Here is a 20,385-nt window from a genome sequence, read left to right as displayed (position 1 = left end):
GTTGATGTAAAGTGACTGTTAATGACTTGTTATTCCTCCATACCTGATGTTCAATATTTCCACTACGATCCAGGCCCAACGAATAAATACTGTCCTTACAAATGGTGAAAAATATTCCACTTTGTTGCTTATGGCTTTAAAAACCTTCACTTCAATATTATTAACAACACTGTATATAAATGTTTTAAAAATTCAGTGAAACTGTACCAGGGAATGACTAATACCGCTATCAACTTTCTAAGACAAGAATAAAGAGACAACAGCCACTGAAACAGTGGTTACTTAAGAGTCCTCAATACAGCACCTGTTGGAAACGAAAGTCAGCCAAAGTTAAAATGTGTATTTATTACATACTCAGAAATGGTACTTTTATTAAGTTAGCAGGTAATGTTTTTGACTTGTCACCTATATTTACGTCATCTTTAGTGTCATTATCTTCTTGACGAGCAAAGGTATTTATATACAGGATTGTTCTAAAATATCTGGCAAAATTGTTAAAGCAGATGTAGGCGACTGAAACAAGCGAATTTTGTAATATAATGTGGGTGAGGAAGTGGCGTGATTAGGTGACAGAGATTGGCTGTTTAGAGCGATTCGCTGGAGTAAATCATCATTTCTATTGCAGTTGATAACAAACGCAGAACTCGCCGAAATGCATTTCAGCAATGGGACTATGGACAGAGTTGCCTAAAAGTGGTACAGAGAACGATTCCCCATTAGACAGCTCCCAAATCAAATAAGGTTCAATCGTATTAACCGAGAGCTATCCGAGAGTGAATCTTAATGACATTTTCCAGCACCTGTCGTAAAACACTGAATGATGAAAGTGTCTGTTTCTTTTGGCTTTTTCCGTCTTTCCTAATTACCAGTTGTCCATACCATATTACATACCAGTACTTATATTTTCGCACGTACATTCAGTTATAAAATCTGCTTATTTGAGTAACTTCAGTTTTTACACTTTTGACAAATATTTTAAAATTATCTTACATATATGTATATATAAGGCTATATTATACATAATGTTTCGAATATTTATAATTTTTAAATACATTATCAATATACGAACATTATAAAACACTATTAGAATAGTTAATTAAATAAGATAAAATCAACTGTAAAATACTTTTTTTTTCATCGAACAATAAAAATATTAGATATTAATACCTAAGCTCAAATTCGAAAATAAATTGAATAATAAAGGAATAAATATAAGATTAATTCAGCTAAGTACTTTTCCAAGGGTTTAACCGTAGGGGCCATTTTCTAACATTTGTTGCAGATGAATATGCAAATTAAATGGACAACATACACTTTAATAGATAAATTATTATCAATTAACCATTAATCTGGTTGATTAAATGCTATTTCCGAAACGGACGTTTTCTTTTATAATTAAAAATTTAAAAAATAATAACGAAATAAAACGAAATTCTAGCTACCAAGTTTCAAAATCAAGTATTTAAGATATCAATAAGTTGCTTAAAATAATGCATCACTCAAAAAATATCCATCTATTAACGAGAAGAATAAGCAATGAATAACAATAAAATAAATTTAATAAAAAGAAAAAGCGAAAAACGTCTTTAGCACTCACACTATCACATATTTTACATATTACATGCTTCTCAATGATGAATCCGCCAAGGTTTTAGTTTCCAATGAGCGAAACTAAGGTTAATCAAGTAGAGTTTTTTGCTAGAAATGGTAAGTCGGAATAGTGGAAGAGATTTGGAGGGTGGAGTTAGAAAACGGTTCAACATGTTCAAGTTGGTGTAATGTATTATCTGTGGGGAACTAGTGAATTAATTAAAAACAATGAAGTCTGAGTTTGATTTAATTTATATTTTAAGAAAGTAAAGCAAGAAACTAACGAATTTAATGGCGGCAAAAGTGTAGTAAAAATATTTACTGCTTTTTAACATTTAAAAAGATTACAATAAGTAGGGGATGCTGTTGTGTTAAATGTAAGGAGAAAAGCACATAAGTTAAAGTCAAACGTATTCATTTTCTAGAGCTATGATTTAGAGACATTAGGATTTTTTAGAAGCAGGCAAGAGGAAAATTTAGGAACGCCTTCGCCATGAATCGAGCCACGGATCTCTGGAATACGCCCCCAGAGTGCAGACCACCACACCACGAAGGCATGTCAAGAAGTCAAGAGAAATACCTTATATACTCCCCCTTTTAAAGGGCGACTGGGCTTTTGGGGAACCCAATCGCCAAATCCTGGGTGAGGAGAATCATCATCCAATACAGTTTTAGTTAAGGCGCCACTGTAGATACATTAGGATTTTTGGAAGCAGGCAAGATGAAAAGTTAGCAACACCTTCCCTGGGAATCGAACCACGGACCTCTGGAATACGCGCCCAGCGTGCAGACCACCACACCACGAAGGCATGCCAAGAAGGTGGGAGAAATACCTTATAACATCAGGCCTGAAATATATATTCTTCCTTTTGTTAGTAAACCGGATGGATGGTGTTGAGAGGGATATAAAGTGATATTCACAAATGTTATTCATCCAGTACTGACTTTTTTTTAAGGTTTGATTAATCCCTTCATTTGTAACAGTAATTAAGGCTGAACTTAAACCTAAGTTTATGTAGTTGTTTAATTATGTAATAACTGGGAGTTTCATTTAAGTGTGTAATAAGAAATTTACTTTTTTATATCACTAACTTCGGTGCAATTACTTTTTTTAAATTTGTTGATTTGGTTAATCATGAGGACTGCTCTAACTATTTTGAAGACGTTTGAGTTCAAGTTAAAATTTAAGGTTTTGAAATTAAATAACTTCATTTTGTCAAATAACTGTATTTTGTTTTGCCTTCAATAATGGTAAGAACAGAATAATCAGCTTGTTGTAAGTGGTCGTTAGTTTTGTTAAGTGAGTTCACCCTGTGGAGTAAATTTTACATTTTTCGTTAAGAACTTCTTTCTCTATTATCAGTATGTCGTCAATGTATCTATATATAAACCGAAATTTTTCTTCAACAGAATCTTTGCAGTTTTGCATAAAAGTAATTTAGTTAAATAAATAAATAAATGTTGCAGATGGCGGTAAAATAATTTGTCCTTATTGGAATGCCATTGTACATTTTAAGAAGGTGATCCACTTATCTGCCCAATATTTTCCTTTTAACTACGCTAAATTTTCTATAATGGGATTAAGCTTTTAAAATTTCGTCGAGAAGTAAAGTGGTTTACAGATTCTCGAAAGCTTTACAAATGATTTTGAAATTGCTACTGACCTTATCGGCGGTGGAAGTAACAAATTTGTTTTTTAAATTCTTTAATGGTATTTTAAGATTGTAAAAATCGGTTTTCCATCTTAATTATATTAATAGTAATTTTGGTAATCATATTTGCTTTTGCTTTTAATTGTGTGTTGACTGATTTTTGTTAATGATGCTTTTTGTAAGTTGGAAATTCTTTTGATGGGCCTAAGTTTTCGACCTCTAATCATTTAATATTTTTTATGTTAAGATTTTTCATCATTTTCAATAATGTTAAGATTTCCAGTAGTAATATGTTAGTGATAAGGACGAAAATAGTTTTGAAATTTACTTTCATGATAGTATCATTTTGGTTGTTTAGTTTTAGTTTGGGTAAGGTTCAAAAAACGATTACCAGTGGTTTTACTATGCTTGAAACAAGTTTGCGTTTTCGTGCCTTTAATGGAATGCTAGTATCTGCAGCCGTCATCTTTAATTTGTCAAGTTTTTATCGATCAAAGTTTGGGAGCGTGAAATCAATCATATAGTAATTCTTTTGGTTTTTGTTTAATTACTTGATATAATTTATATTGAATAAAGTCTTTAATTAAGCTTTTAATAAGAGGCGTTCCACTGTAATTCTTAGGCAAAGAAATATTTAATTAAAGTCTTATATTTTTAAGGAGTAGATAAGATTACTGAAGTTTCTAACAAAACTGGCTTTCGAAAAGAAATCTTCAAATTCACTAATAAGTTGCATATTAGGATCTTGAGGTTTATTACATTTAATCATGTTTTTTCAACTTTTACCCTTCATGTAAAATTATTGTATTAAGTTAGTTCTATATTTAAAATGTTACGTGATTCTTGAAATAGCCTTTTTTTAATTTCAGGAAAAATTTACGGAATAGTAATTTCAGTGTTCTCAAAATCATTAATTTTAAAGTGTTCTAACTGAGCGGTATGTCAGGTGGGAGAAGTATAATCGCTGTTTTGTTGAAATTTGTAAATTGAGACTTATGGCTGCTATAAGGCATTTTCTTCCTCCTCTTCGCGTGCCTTTGCTGCGTAGCTGGAATCACGTCCGAATCGGATCGGGAGGCTCGAAGCTGAAATCTTGGCATAGCCATTACACATTGGCTCTACAGGTTATTAATTCTTAAGTTAATGTTGCTTTTTGTTTGGCCAATATATTAACCGTGTCGAGTTTTTCAGGTAACTATACAGTTAAAAGGTTTTTGGAGGCTTTCCTGAATACCTGAATATTAGAATTAATAGAGGCTTGCGTTAAATATACAGGTTTAAAACTTTTTTTTATATCTTAATTTTTCAGCTGAACAATTTTTTAAAAGCAACTAGCTTTATCAGCCTGCAACGCTACATACATACGCACACATATGTGAGTACATGCACTATGTAGTAGCAGTTTGGGTTTGAAGAAATTCTAGCTTTAATTCATTTTTCATCACCAACAGTTGGCGATTTCTACCTATCCCAAGTAATGAACATTTATAAGTCATATTTTATATCTTCTTTACATGCAAATTATTCTATATTAAGTTGATTATTTTAATTTAACTATTCTGAATAAAACATGAGCGAGCTTCTTACTATGTCGTTATTCAGCTCATTAAATTCTTTTCCAATAATACCGATTTCTTAAATAATGTTAGCAACTGAGTTATTAAAATCAATAAATTCATTTATGTATTATATTGAAAACTGCTATCATTGACAGCAGTTTAGATAAAAGAATAAAATTTAAAAAAAGGCTTTTAATTGATTAATTACTCGCTCATACCAGGGAAAGTATCACTTCACTTAGTGGATTTGATTTTCGCGCATATTTATTACGCGTTAAAAACAGTTTTTTTTTTTTTTTTTTTTTTTTTTTTGGCAGTTTCGATCGCTTTAGTTGTTTACAGAAGAGTATGTAGAAAAGAGTATAGCAATTTTTCAGAACCTCCCATTGCTTCTCTACAATTATTTTCTGAATTTTCGAATTGTAAACATATATATATATATAGAGAGAGAGAAGAAACTTGTAATTTTTCAAATATTTGCTAACTCTTACATTTTAGGTCTTCAATAAATTGTCAGATAATAGGAAAGGACGGAGCATTTGCTTGATATTTTATTTGTTTATTTGCGTCTGACTGCACTAATACTGGGACAAGTTGCATTGCCGAATTCAGGGGTGCACTACCCGTGCAAAATCGGTGAAGGAACTTCTATGTCTTCTCCAAGCCGAGTAGAAGAAAATACCACTAGCTGTCATACAAAGACTTGTGGAAAGTATGCCCCGGAGGGTCCACGCTGTAATTACCTCTCGTGGAGGCTCTACCAACTATTGATTTTGAATAAAGTTAATTTTTCTTTTCTATCACAGGTGTCCAAATACTTATTGGTAGTCAGTGTATTTATAATTGAATTTACCCCGGGTTTTATAAATATTCGCGCCGTTTTACATAAGCTACAAGACAGTGAGAGATGGCTTCAACGTCTATTCAGCAGAAAAAGAGAAAAAATTGAGGTTGTGAATTGGAGAGACAAGAAGAATATACGTTTGATTAATATAGTCCATAATAACTCGATGATTGTTGTTGGAACATGGAAAAGAACTGTAAAAAAACCAATAATTGTAAAAGATTACAACAACAAAATGGGAGGAGTGGACCGCCTGGATCAGATGTTATCAAATTACCCTGCTGTTAGAAATAAGCAGAGATATTATTTTTCCATTATGCTTTATTTCCTTATAATTTTATTTAATATTCATTGACATTCATCCACTACGAATTTCATGTATGGAAAGTTATGATGTACAGAGAAAACAACATTACACGCTACGAAAAACAGACGGCCGCTGGGGGGGGGGATTTTCGCGGACAGGAAAGGACGGCGGAAGGGTTAAGTGTTGAACACAAAAAAATTACTTTTGTTGAGCGAAATGCAAAACACACTTATTTTCATAATGCCGAATTATTAAAATGCTTTTATTTATTTAAGAATCCATTTCTGCAGGGGGGCAACCACAATACATACAAATAACTCATTTTTATTCACATTAGAGCTTTACAGTTTAATACACACCATTACTGAGGGGAATAAAAAATACACCAATATTAAGTTCTGAAAATGGTGTATTGCAAATTGCAAATGCCATTCTATTCGATCCACTGCTGGAGTCGATTTCGAAACTTCGTACAGCTTTTCACAGTTATTACCTCGGTATGGCGACTGCTTCAAGTTCAATGATGACCTTCAGGTCAAGTAAGGAACATGATTTGTTAATGTACACTCCGGGATTTTAAGCAAATCTACAGGAAAAAGATCCAGACCAAAAGATCAGGTGACACGAATGGTCACACAATATCTCCATGCAGGAAAATTCAATGTTCTAGGACAATACCCATTGAAAACTTCCGAATCGCTAGCCGTGTAGGTAGCTGCCCTGTTCTTCCGAAACCACAGGCTGGGTCGGTTTATGCGTCTTCTGCAAAATTCGGTAGCAAAGAATTTCTGTAGCATTGCAGTGTATCGTTCTGTAGTAGCTTTTACTATCTATTGGTCCTCCTAAAAAAATACGGACCGATCACCCAAACTTTGATAATTCACATTGTATTGTAACTCGCTGTGAGTGTAGTGGACTCTAATTACGAAGTTACGCGACGTTTAACTGATAGACTCCAGCGGTGTTAAGATTAAGGAGGACGAAATTTCAAGATGTCATTGGCTTTATATTTATTTTCGTTGTACTGTAACGCTATAATATGTACTAAAAGAAGTTCTTTATATATTTTGTTTCATTCAAAACGTCCTGACGTTCTTCTGCGGCATCCCATAATTCAAGTAAAAATAAAACAGTGGAATTAATAATTGTTTACGTAAATCCTAAAACTCTGTTGTGTTGTTGTTGTGACTTATCTCACTTGTCTGACAGCAACATGAGAACAAGCTCACGAAATTCATCGTGGCAAGGAGAGCAAGACTGCGGCTGTCGTTGGCAACAGCCTTGAGAACCATACAGGTGACAGTACACTTCGCTCAGTTCCGTCCCCAATTTTGATGGAAAGCATCTCGGAGGGAGTGGAAGTCCGAGGGTCTCCCACTTCTCTTCACCTACCACTAACCTCTTGAAAGGACTTTCGGCACGCCATATATTTACAGTGCCTCCTTGCACAAAGACACTATACATTTACAAACATCCATGCCTTCTCTGGGATTCGAACACGGGCCCTTCAGTACTGCAGTAGGTTCCCTTAAACATTATACCATCTGGGCGGCTTAAAAGCCCTAAACAAATAAGCGCATAATCTTGTTTTCTTTTTATTGTATTAAAGTTAAGCAAGAGAAATTTTTTATTCATTACTGCTAATGTAATTTCTCAGTTTAAAGAAAAGTCATAATACTTCGAAAATGTACTGATTCTGTTAATTCTTTCCTTTATATTTGTGATGAATGAGCATTTAAGCGTGACAAGCGTTGTCAATGGGCAAAAATAAATACGAAATTTTAAATTCTAGAAATGATCCATTAAATGGTAGGTAAAGTATTTATGATAGTTAACAGTAATCGCTCTTCTGCTTGGATTTCAACTGTACTTACACAGTATACTGTTGTTTCATTTTCCGAATCAATTGCAAAGATAAAGAAGGATTGGAGTCTTGTAAAAATTTTTAAAAAGTAAAAAATTGAAATGAAGCGCAACTAGGAAATGTGACGTTTCTAAAAACTTTAATTTTACATATCTAGCTGGATTTCATTTCTGCTAATTTTAAAGAAATGCGTGATAAATAAGAGCTTCGCGCGTTTTGGTGTAGTAAACAAAATCAAGCGTTTGGAGCCCCAAAATGTTTGTTGACATAAGTAGAACTTAAAAGTGAGATGTTACTCAAACAAAGTACACCCGAAAATAGTATAGAGCAACATTTTTTAAGTTTCTGTCTTTGAAACAAGTATAAATTTACATAGCTCGAGTATTTGCTAAATATGTGTAACAAACTATATGCTATAAAATAGTTTAAAATATTTAAATCAGCTATAAAATGCTTCTGGAATCAGCAACAGAATCATGATCAGATTCGCATATTTGATCAATCTGAAAAGAAAACTTGAAATTTTATTATTGTGTTATTTACCAACCATTAGCAGCCATTATTCCCTGAAAGCAAAATTATCAAAATACGTAGATTCTGAACCCTTATTTGATTCATTAAGCAGGTCTATTTTAAATAATCCTCATTCCTATCGTAAAATGTAACTCAAGAAAAGGTCATTCAATAATATGTGTATAACTTTAATATACAGGATATAATTTGTCAAACTAAAATTGCCAGTGTCTTAGGGAAAGCTCTTAGAAATCGAGAAAACTAAATAAAATAACAAGACTATAAATAATAAATAATGACTAATTAAATTTGTTAATCTTAAATGAATGAAAATTTAAGTAAATTAAATTAAATAAATGTATCTTAATATTTAATTAAAATAATTTAACCAATGGAAAATGAGTAAATTAATTGTAGTAAGGCATGATATAAAGAAAAGTTAATATTTTGACCTATATTTTAGTTCTTTGAAAGTATTAAGAGCAATTCTTATTCAAAAATTTTCTGATATATATATATATATATATATATGCTAAAACAATATTGATCTTTAAGAATTCAGATAAAGAGTAAAAGAAAATTATAATCAAACTAATTTAATATAAATATGTTACTTGCTTTCTAGGGCAAACTTGTAGTACAGATTGCATGCTAAGCTTCGTATCAGTTACAAACTGATCACTGAAATTTATTTAAAAAAACACTCCCAAATTTTATATTCTGCAACAGCATACAATACAAAAATTGTATGTGCCTCCGTGTTTCTAGGTTGCAGTATCAGCAATATTATATTAGAAAATGCTAAGTGAAACCAAAAATGTGTGTAGCGTGGACGTACTCACTTATCAAAGTCAAACAGATTCTCCTTTTCTCCTGCAACGTGAAAACATGGACGAAATTCCCCCTATCTGCATGCAGTCTTTCTTTCGTATGCAGTACGTAAATATGAATATTAGTTGCTTAGGACTGAACTGTTTCGCAATTTATTTACGTCTTAATTAAAGAATTGTGTAAAATGAAGTTTTTGATTAATTTCATTAATTGATTTATTTTGTTAACTTAGTTGCTCTTTGTTATGTTGTAAAATAAAACAATAAAATTATTCATCCACTTTTTGGTTCACAGCAAACAGATTACTCTTTCATAAGAATGTGACGCATTATTATTATATTTCTAATTTAGTTATTTACAATCCTCTTTCCGTCTTGAAATGAATCAGAGACATAAGGAATAATTTACAATTAAGCCTGAAAGTTTTCAAGCTTTAACTGGAACGCGAAGTAGTTATAATTCTTATTATGCAATGGCAATCTTTTATTTAAGAAGCAAAAGTTCGAAGTTTAAATAAATTTAAGTACAAAATAATAGACAGGTACGATATAAATATGTGACTAAATGGGTACATTTTATCATTCCATTGTTAAAAACGAAAAATGAGTTTAGTATCGGTCATGAAAGGCTTGTCACAAAAATTCCACATCCTGCCGGATATTTAAAATCTACATTATAGCAAAAGCAAATGTTTTGAACCATATCCCAGTTACTGTTCCATGCTTCATGTAGTTCGATCATTTGCCTTGTTCCATTTAGCCAGGAAAACTAATTTGGGAGAGTAAAAATAGAAAACGAATTTTGTCGGTTCCTAGAGCTGAAATCGAAAATATTTAGACGTTTTGCTTTCGTCTCGGCCAATCGATTTTTTTGTGGAAATGTGCACTGCGACTCAAATACATCTCCAGGAAAGCACTTTCCCTCCCTAAGCTATTTATGAATATTTTTGGACAAATAATTTTTGTAAGTCTCATTTCTCTTCATTTTAATCCAAGTTTGAATTAGCTCAGTTTATTATTATTATAAGGGATGCTTTACCTTTTTAGAGGCATTAGTTTTAGAAAGTATATTTTTCTATGGAACCTTTATTAGAAATATTAAATATCACTTAATTAAAGTCTCTTTTTGCATTAATATCAATGGGAAAGAGATGCAATAAATCAAAGGAAAAGATTATTCTATTGTTGCTATTGCTTCTGATGAAAAGCAACAATAATCGCTTTGGAGCTTAATGTGATTCTAGTCTCCCTCCTCTTTTAAAGTTAATGCTAAAAATGCTGTTTGAGGAAAATTAAAGCTTAAAAAAATTTGAAGTAAGAAATGCATTGAGTCTCTTTTCTGAGAAAGTTGAAAACAAAAGGAACTTCTTTTACAATGTATTAAAAATATTCATGTTATTAAGAAATGATTTAAATTGGAGAACACCTCTTCTGTTTACATCAACATTGACTATATTCATAAATATGATATTCATAAAGTCACATATTTGTTCCTAAAACATAATTAAAATGTTGAATACGTTTTTTGCTGAATTACCACAAACTGAAGGAATTTACATTACATCACAGCTCCAAGTGTTCGGGCGCAAACTAAGCAGGTCCATGTTTTCTATTAATATCAGATTTTTTACGTAATTATCTTCCTAACAGGTATTTTTTTATTAAAAGTTTAGTAAATATGAGTTATATACTATCATACATAAGGTCAATGAAGGTATTAAGGTATTCTCATTAATGTTATTACATTTTAATTAATGTGCCTTTTTCTTAAAACTGTTTCAAATGGAATTGTACTACTTATGTTCTGTACTCTTTGTACATAAATGGTTTGGTTTGCTTAGATTACAGCAAAGCATGCAAGGGCTATCTGCATAAAGGGAGGGATGTTTCGCGGAGGACTTTTTATGACAGTGTTAGACAGTTAGTACTGTCTAATACTGAAAGAACAATGCAATATGAGGGTTCAGAAAGCTCGTTCAAGTAATTAAGAAAACTAAATGAAACTGCTGACTTTATACATAATCTAATAACTGAATAAATCAGAAGTTAAATAACTGCAGAACTAAGTCGAGAGAAGATTCGGCTTGAAGTGGAATGACTTCTGTGCATGACCATCCTACATCAAAGAAATAAGCACGTTATCCTCAATAGTTCCGAGAAGAAAGATACAAGTAGACTGGTTTAATAAGTAAAGTAGATAATACTTTTTCAAAAAGCTATGCCCTTTAAAAGGACGCTAGATCCCAAAACTTCACTCTGAGTCCATTGTTCTCAATTACAATCTTTCTAAGTAGATGAACTTATGAGTACGTTACGTCTTATGAGTACTTAACGTCTTATGAGTACGATATCAAGCTGCAGAGAGTAGTTACGTTAAGTACATATTAACTGAAATCGTAATTGCATTGAATGCAGCTCTAAATGTAGAAATTAATTACTTCAGTTTTCGATGTCAAAAGCTTTAATTGGTAGACTTACTAGTAGATACAGAAAATGCCAAAATGATTTACAAAACAGCTTGCTCTGAAATTGGAATGCTTGATATGGATCTCTGTGTTTTAAGGAAGAGGATTTGATAGCGGGAAATATTAGCATAATAACTTTGATACACAAATAATATTTATTATTTCAATATTACTAAAGACGAATATATTGATATGTACCCAGCAATAGTAGACAATAAAGAAAGAAGTTTATGAGATACGAGATAATTAATAAAAAAAACAGTAATTTAGGAAATTTTTAGAAAAAAACCCTTTGTGACAGGAATTATATAAATCTAATTAATCATGTAAATGCATTTATACTCCAGTATTTAATTCAGGCATAATCATAGAGCATTTTATTCAAGCACCATGAGTCATATCATAGGACTCGTAAAATCAGTTGGAAAGAAAGTCAAATATTACGTGTGTTTGTTTTGATTCTTGTGCTCAAATTTGAGCTTAATTAACACGCATTAAATAATGCGCATGTAGTCTTCGAATGTGCAGAAAGTCTTCAGATATTCTATGCTTGATTCATGATTTTCGCTCACGTGTCATGAATTAATAATCTAGAGATATTGAAGCTCTAACAAGTTAACACATGAACAGATAAAATAGAATTTATCCACTTATCACAAACAAGGAAAAATAATGTCTATTTATATTTTGGGTAGTTAATTATATATTATTTGTAATTTAAGATTTTATATGACCAATGTAAGATTTATTTCCTCTTACTTGTTAGTTTTAATCATTTCTAAATTGATTAAAATTAGAAGCAATTTTTAACTGATTTATTTACACCGATAAATATCTCTGTGATATATGCTATTATTAAACATGCACAAATGGAAATTTACTGTTCCCCAAAATATTTAATTTTTAAAAAATATATAACATAGTTTGGACAAAGCAAAAATAAGGACTTTTTAAGAATGAGGTTTTAGTATAGTATACTGCTAGTTAAATTACATGTGCTCTTTTTATTTATCCAATTTTCGTCCAAAAGTGTTTTGCTATTTTATGGTACAGGTAAAATACATTAGTGTTTTTTTTTCCTTTATCCAGTGCTCAATAAAATCTGAAAAGTGAAAACTAAAATTGGATATTAAAATTAAGGCACGCTAGTATTTACGGACACAGGTCACAGACAGCAAAATGGAACAAAATGAAAAAATATACATTTATATTCAAATTTTTAAGTAATTATTGGATGAATACTTTGTAAATTTGCTTTGTAAATTAAATTCAGTTTACATTCTGCAGTTTAAGAGTACATTTTGTTTCCATATCTGAGATTGTAAGATTCTTTTTAATTTTCTAACCTGTTATTTTAGGTTAAATTACTTTTCCAGAGAATGTAAATTTCCAGCGCGCGCGATGTTCAAATTAGGTAGAGAGAAGGAAGTACTTAAATGAAAGTTTTGGAGTGTGCAATCAGAGCGTTTTCTGACTACTTGAAGTCCACGCTGCTAACTTTTGATCCTCTAGCAATTCGGAATTCCTTATTCTTTAATTTATCGGAATTCCTTTTTTCTTTTTCCAGTAAAATGTAATTTTTAAGCGGAGATAGGACCTTGAAATGTTGTCAAATGTGATTAGAGTAGAAAAACTGTAAATTGTTCTGGTTTCTTTTCCTTTCCTATTGCCTGATTTAACTAACAACCTATGTACCATTAAAGGGCTATTGTTTCGAAAAAAAGTCAGAATGCCTTTCGTTGGTGCATTGTGCAAAGTCTAAGTTGTTTGTAACGTAACATCATTCACACAACTACCAGAATTTATGTAAAAAAAAAACTTTGCACTGTTTTATTTAAATACTTTGAAATATGCTTATGTGAAAAACTATATATTCCTGTTTAATATTAAACGGGCTTCAAATTTCATTTACCATAGGTCTGTTAATCTTTATATTCAATACTTAAAAATTTTTCTCATTCAAGAACAACTAGTAAAAAAGTGTTTTTATAATAAATGATTTTAAACATTAAATTCATTCAATCGGTATAGATTTCATCCATATGGAGAATGATAGTCAGCTCATACGCACAAAGACAAAATTCTATTGTGATTTAATGAGAGATTACATTAAACAAATACACATTTAAAGGATTTTAATCACTGATATCCAGTACGTGTATCTATTTTAGCTACCCAAATAAATACTTTTTCATTATGCAGTATCTGCACGTTTCTAGACATAAATTACATATTTCACTTTACCGGCGAAACGATTAAACGGTGATAATAGAGAAAATTCTACCCATTTGAAAGGTTTCCTTTTTTTACTGAGAAGCTAAAGATTTAATAGAGGGGGAGGAAAGAAAATGCCTTCAATTCTGCTTTGTATCCCGAAATAAAGAAATAACCTTTCTACCACCTCTTAACTCGTTATCGAAGCATTTTGGGTTTTCCATTAACAGTGATTTCCTCTTCGTGGAATAACTAAAATTATCAGATCTTTAGAGAATTAACGAGGTAGTAAAAGGTGATGCTAGCATAAAAAATCTCTAAATCTGGCCTCATAGTGCTCTAAGTATTCATTTTTTTTTTTTTTTTTTTTTTTTTTTTTTTTATACAAATGAGATCGCCGGAGAACTATTCACGAAGCGCATTATTTGATTGGGAAGAAACTGAAAGAATTGAAGAGGCACTAATTGCTTCAAAAGCTTTTCTTGGTGGATAAAGCCAAAATTTTACTATTAAAGCAAAAACATTTTCTTTGGATGCGTTACTCATTTACTTTGATATTTTTGTATCCTGCAATGTGAAAACTTTGAAAGGCTTTCGAAAGAAGTTTAGTTATAAAAGAGAACAATCTTTAAATTGCGATGGAAAATTAAAGCAAATTATTTAGCCATTCAAATATAAAAGAAATTTTTTCATAAATGGCAGGAGTTGCTTATCCGGGGTTATATCATGTACATTCGAGTAGAAACTCTGTGAAATCTTTCCAGACAAAAAGCAGAAAATAACGTATATTAAAACTGTTTAATGCTAGATTCGTCCAACACAAAGACGAGTTATATAGTTCTGACTGTAACCCCTTCTTTCCCCCAAAAGACGAAGTTATTTGTAAATGTAAAATTTATACAAAAGTAAATTCGGAAATTCTTTCCTACACAACAGCTAGGAAAAGTAATTTACCATATGGCTTTTAGCAAATTAAAACTCCATTCAATATCCGGAAAATGTACCTCGTTTCCTAGCTTCTCCATTAACTTCATATTATAAAACTAAATTTGAAATGCGTAAAGAATGTGACGATGGAATTTTAGAATATCATAGATCCCACTCAGTATATGAAATATACTTTTCGTGCTTTCAGAAAATCAAAGGGCAGACATTGGATCATATACGATGTTTAATGGAGAAATATTTTGAATTATTAACATATGTGAAGAAAATTGATTAGTTATGTGATGAATTAATCTGCATTATGCAAAGGATATTGCATCTGGATATTAATTTTATCCGTATTTTAGATTATACAGAGGCAAGTCAAACGTTTGCAAAAATGCATGCTTATAATTTGAGCATGGAGAATAAAATTCTGAGTAATGAAGTGTGTTCTCATGTACACTTTTCGAAAAAAAAAATAATGGAAAAGTTCTATATCTCCCGTTCTCCTTGGCCGATTAACGAAATTTAACTTGCATTTTTCATCTCTAAAAAGCGCAACTTAAAATATATATTAGATTTATATATATAATTTTTCTAAGATAGGCATTTTGACACAAAATAGGACGTTTTCTGAAATGACTTGCCTATTTTTCTATATTTCGATTCTACGGCTCAAATTATGCCAAATTACCAAGTTTTGTAAAACTCGCACGAGTAGTTTTTAAAAAATTAGCTCTCAAAATTTTAGCTCCTCAGTGTTAATTAAATATGGTATATATTTATTAATATCTCTTTTTTTTATTAAAACGCCCTGGGTTCCTTGTTTCAAGTTCGAAATTTAGGTTCAGTCCAAATAAAATCCTCAGCTATTTTCAGATTTGTTTTTAAAATTTACATTTTATAGCAATTTTTATAAATTTTTCGAAACTAATTGTTATTTATAAGCTATAAAAATTTTTGCCAGTTAAAGTAAATATATTCCTAGGCATACCTGCGAAAAATTAGAATTTTTTATTCAACATTTTCGAAGATATACGTTAATTTATATATCGGCGCATTTTGAAAAATTTAGCATATTTGTTATAAGCTATAATAACGCCAAATCTGGTTTACGCATTTTTTTAAAATTATTTGAAAGAATGAACCATATACCTTTTGTTCCGTTCGTGCATAGTGAAAGGGAAAGGAAAATCGTTTGCCATAAATTAAGAAGTTCGTCAAGTGAACTATTGTTGGGACAAACTGAAAAAATTACTTAAAGACGAGGCTTAGAACTAAAGTACGGAAAAAATAGATGTGTCGTTTCAGAAAAGTCCGATTTGTGTCCAGATATCTATGATAAAAAAGTGGCTATATATAAATACAATAAATATCCTAAGTCGCGCTTTCGAGACATGAAAATCGCAAATTAAATTTCTTGCAAGGTGTACCTAGTTGTATGATTAAGCAAAAAGTTTTTAAGTGTCTCAGTAAATGCATGAACACTCCTTTCACTGTGGATGTGTTATGTTGTAGTGGTGTGTGATAAACATTTGGATGGAAAGCACTTAGATGGCGTATTTTTCAAGATTAAGCAAACAGCTTGTAGGCTTATAAGTACACATTTTTATATGTGTTTAGACAATAAATGCTGTAAACACATGAAATTTGTCTACCCGGTTGTAGAGACATTAGGTTGTTTGGAAGCAAGAGGTGTGAAAAATGAGCAATGCCTTCGCCGGGACTCGAACCACGGACCTCTGGAATGCGTGCCGAGCGTGCTGACCATTACACCACGAAGGCATGCTAAGAAGGCGGGAGAAATACCTTATATATTTCCCATTTTAAAGGGCGAACAGGGATTAGGGAACCGAATCGCAGTCGCCAAATCCTGGTGGTGGAGAATCATCATCCACCACCATTTTAGTTCGGCCGCCACTGTTAAGACATTAGGTTATTTCTAAACTGGAGACGTGAAAAATGGGCAATGCCCTCGCCGGGACTCGAACCACGGACTTCTGGAAGCGTGCTACCTTTACACCCCGAAGGCATGCTAAGAAGGCGGGAGAAATACCTTATACGGTGTTAATTCAGAAATTATGAGTTGCTTCTGCTTCACTCAGATTTCAAGATGGTATTTGTAAGTTTTAAAGTGAGACTCACTGGTCTGACTGTGATAAGGCTTTCAGAATATTAGTAAACATTACCTACACAAACATTCGTTTTAAATGTTAAACCTATTTAAAATAAATTATTATAGGTAATTAATTAAACGCGAAATGTATTACTTTTATGTATATCTAAAAACAAATAAATCGACTGTTATGTCTCTTCAAAGATTTTGTCTTTTGATAAAGAAAATGATTTAGCCATATTTAGATCTGCAGGTGACAGAGAAAAGGTATTTACGCAATCTACAATGATATACGCAAATAACTTTGCAACAGACAATAAAATTAGGCTACATTATTCCTTTCTCCCATGATTCTTTCGCTCACCAGCGGCCAAGCGGTAAAGTTGCTGAACATTGGTAGTTTCCACTTGGAGTAGATTCCGGTTAAACAGGTTGTGTACATGAGCGTTTTCGTGGTTTTCCCCATTTGCAAAATGTATACGTGAAGTCTCCCTCAGAAAATCCTCCACAAAGGCATCCCTTCCCTTAGGCTGATAGCCCTCGCGTATTTGGCATAATTAAATAATTAAACTAATTAATCCAAGATTACTTTTTTATTTATCCAAGATTACACGTCTTAACTTTTTATAGCCAAACTTCAAAGTAAGTTAACTCTTTACGTATTAACTACACGGCACGATCAATATTTTTAAATGAATATATTTAGGCCAATTTATGCTTTGTCAGTTCTCAGAGAACCAATTTTCTGTCTCTTCTTCAGTTCTCAGATAATTATTTTTCTCTTCTTTCTTTCGCGAACCTTGCCTTTGCTATCTCACAATCTTATTGATTTCGAGTGTCACAACCCTTCAGTGTTACCACATTCACAGATGAAAGAGAGTTGATTTGTGATACATTGAAAACACATAAAGAACAATCATCATTAAAACATTAGCTTCCTTAGTAAGGTTATTAAGAAGAGATCGGGTCATCCCCACCCTTGCTTGTTCATTTTCTTTGCTGCAAAATATCATTATTTTATTTTAAAAGATTTGTTTTCTTTACAAAACAGAGATGAGGAAAAAAATTGAAGATTTATGAAACTCTTAAATTAATTTTAATCTCTAAGAAAACTTATCGAAACTTCTGCTAATAAATTTCCTATAAAGACATTGATGTAAAATGAAATCCCAACACCAAGAAGGGAGCTCTGCTAGATAAATGAAATTCGGGAGGCGTGTTTGTACATCTGAAAGATGACGCCTATTTAAATTTTACGCTGTACGAATAAGTATGGCGGTGGTAGTGCTAATACGGATATGCAAATAATGTTTGCTTTAAATAGGAGATGGAAACTTAATGCGATTTATTTACATTTCGGACAACGAGATTTGAATCAAGAATGCCTTTAAAGATTCAAAGAAGATAGTACCGGTAGCTTGCTGAGTTTGAGCGAGGCAGTGTATTACGGCTACTAGAAGATGGGTTTTCTTTTCGTGATACTGCTCAAAGACTTGCAGGGATGAGTGTGAGTATTAACAGCAGCGGTCACAGGAATGTACTAGTGCACCGCTGAGCTGGCTTCCGACTACAGAGGTAAAAACAGATTGTGCCTTTTCAGCGGAGATTTATTACTTATCAGGCTGCATTTATTGTTTCAAAAAGTAACATAAAGAGGTAAACGAGATCATTAGTTTTACAAAGTAAGTTTTATTTTTTATAAGTGTCATTCCATGCTTTCATTCCAAGCATGCTGTTAAGTTACTACAATGGCAACTGACTTGTGTCACTTTTCAGATCATTGACAGCTGTCCTTCCTGGCATACAATTATGAGGTTTCCTCAGTTAGCTGTAATATCAATTTGTTGAGCCGTAAATTCATTTTCCGCACTATTCACTTGCTGACAATCTGCCATTGGAAAAAAAATCAATATGCAGTTATTTTATCTCTTTCTTACGGCTTTATGTTTATCAAAATATTATGTTTTCTATTCTACGGGTATACTTTAATAACTACTTTTCGGAATTTCTGTGTAAACCGGCATTCACGTTTACCTAATCCCATTCAGTCTCATTTGTATCGAATAATCTAGTCTCAACTGTGAATAGCATATTATATGAGGTCCTTAAAGGAAATAACACCTGTTCTATATAAATAGTTTCAGAAACTTCTCCACAGAATATCCCCCGCGATATTTCCTGTATTTGGCTAAACAAGTTTATCCATAGCTAACTATAAGCGTAGTGAAAGAAGTTCTCTGCGTCGCTTTTAGCCATTTATTTACACGAATGCCACTGGAGCATTCTACTGGCTTTCGGAATACAACACGACGACAGATTTCGAAAAAAAATTTATATTCACTGCCAACAATTTCCATCTTTAAGGGACCTCGATAAAGGATATCAAACCACTCCTGCAGTTGCAGACCTATGTACATTTCACTTCCAAAGCATGAATTTCCAAAAGCTTGTAACGCTCTCAGATAAATCTAAATTTAAATCAGTTACATAAAAAAACTCCATCAATAAAATCGTAAAATGATATGAAAAGGCGTACATTTTACGCTTACTGCGTAAATGTTGGAAATGTCCAAATATTCGTTTTTCGAACTGGCAATAGATTTTTTAAATTAAGAAATTCTAAATTCTATTATAAATCGTTACGAAATTCATGCAGCTTCTGTTTATTGGTTAAAAAAATTTCTGGTGATTTCGGGTCTTAGAAACGTTATTTCTCTGGATTTTGTTGATTGATTTATGATTCTGTTTTCTTAAATTGGAACCATAGGCTAAATAGCCTCCTGTTGGAATGCCGAGATATTAGTCACTTCTTAATCTTTCCAAATTCTTTATCACTGTTATACATTTCTATAATTTTTTTATTTTCTTCTGCCCTGATTCTCTATGCATTTCGAGAGCATCTAACTCAATGTTCTCGTCTCCGATAAGCAAAAGTACTCTTCAGACATTTTCAGAAGTATATAGAATAATTCGAAACAATTTACTTGCTCTAAGATACTATATAAAATCATTCAATCTATTTTCCCTTGCAGCTCTCCTTATTATTATAATGATGTGACAACTATGTTAATTTCCTTACAATTCTGTCTTAGTCTTGCATTTTTCTTGGTCTTCCGCCCCAATAGATCCTTAATACTTAGGAGTTTTGTAAAATTCCTGTTACTCAAAAGTAAATTTTAAAGCATGTTGTTTCTTAATTTCAGCCCATGGGCATTCGTTCGTGCTCTGTTTTAGTTGAGTAATTTTTCAACTATTGCTTTAAGGATTTGCTTCTCTTCTATTCTAAATGAAATACCGTTTCAAGCTTTCTGCTATCAACGTTTATTTTTTTCCTTTAACTGAGGTCAGGAACTTTTAACTTTACCCATTTTTTGTCATTCTATTGATACTAAACCCTTTTCTCTTAGAAATTTAAGGAAAAGTACAAGAAAAATTGATTGAAATCAGCAGAAGTTAAGTAGGTTTCCATGGCGATTCGAAAATTCATTTTATTCGCTATAATCC

At 32.0% G+C, this 20,385-nt stretch overlaps 1 protein-coding gene across 2 annotated transcripts in view; it reads left to right on the top strand.

Annotated features, from left to right (window-relative positions):
• Positions 1-20,385, top strand: part of LOC118190572 (carbohydrate sulfotransferase 1-like) — a 250,812-nt gene that overhangs the window by 84,858 nt on the left and 145,569 nt on the right. The window lies entirely within an intron of this gene.

Source organism: Stegodyphus dumicola, chromosome X1 (assembly GCF_044657685.1).
Source record: "Stegodyphus dumicola isolate Sdum_Otavi_A_Nest chromosome X1, ASM4465768v1".
Taxonomy (NCBI): domain Eukaryota; kingdom Metazoa; phylum Arthropoda; class Arachnida; order Araneae; family Eresidae; genus Stegodyphus; species Stegodyphus dumicola.
The sequence above is the reverse complement of the archived record's forward strand: the minus strand, read 5'-3'. Positions and strand labels throughout refer to the sequence as shown.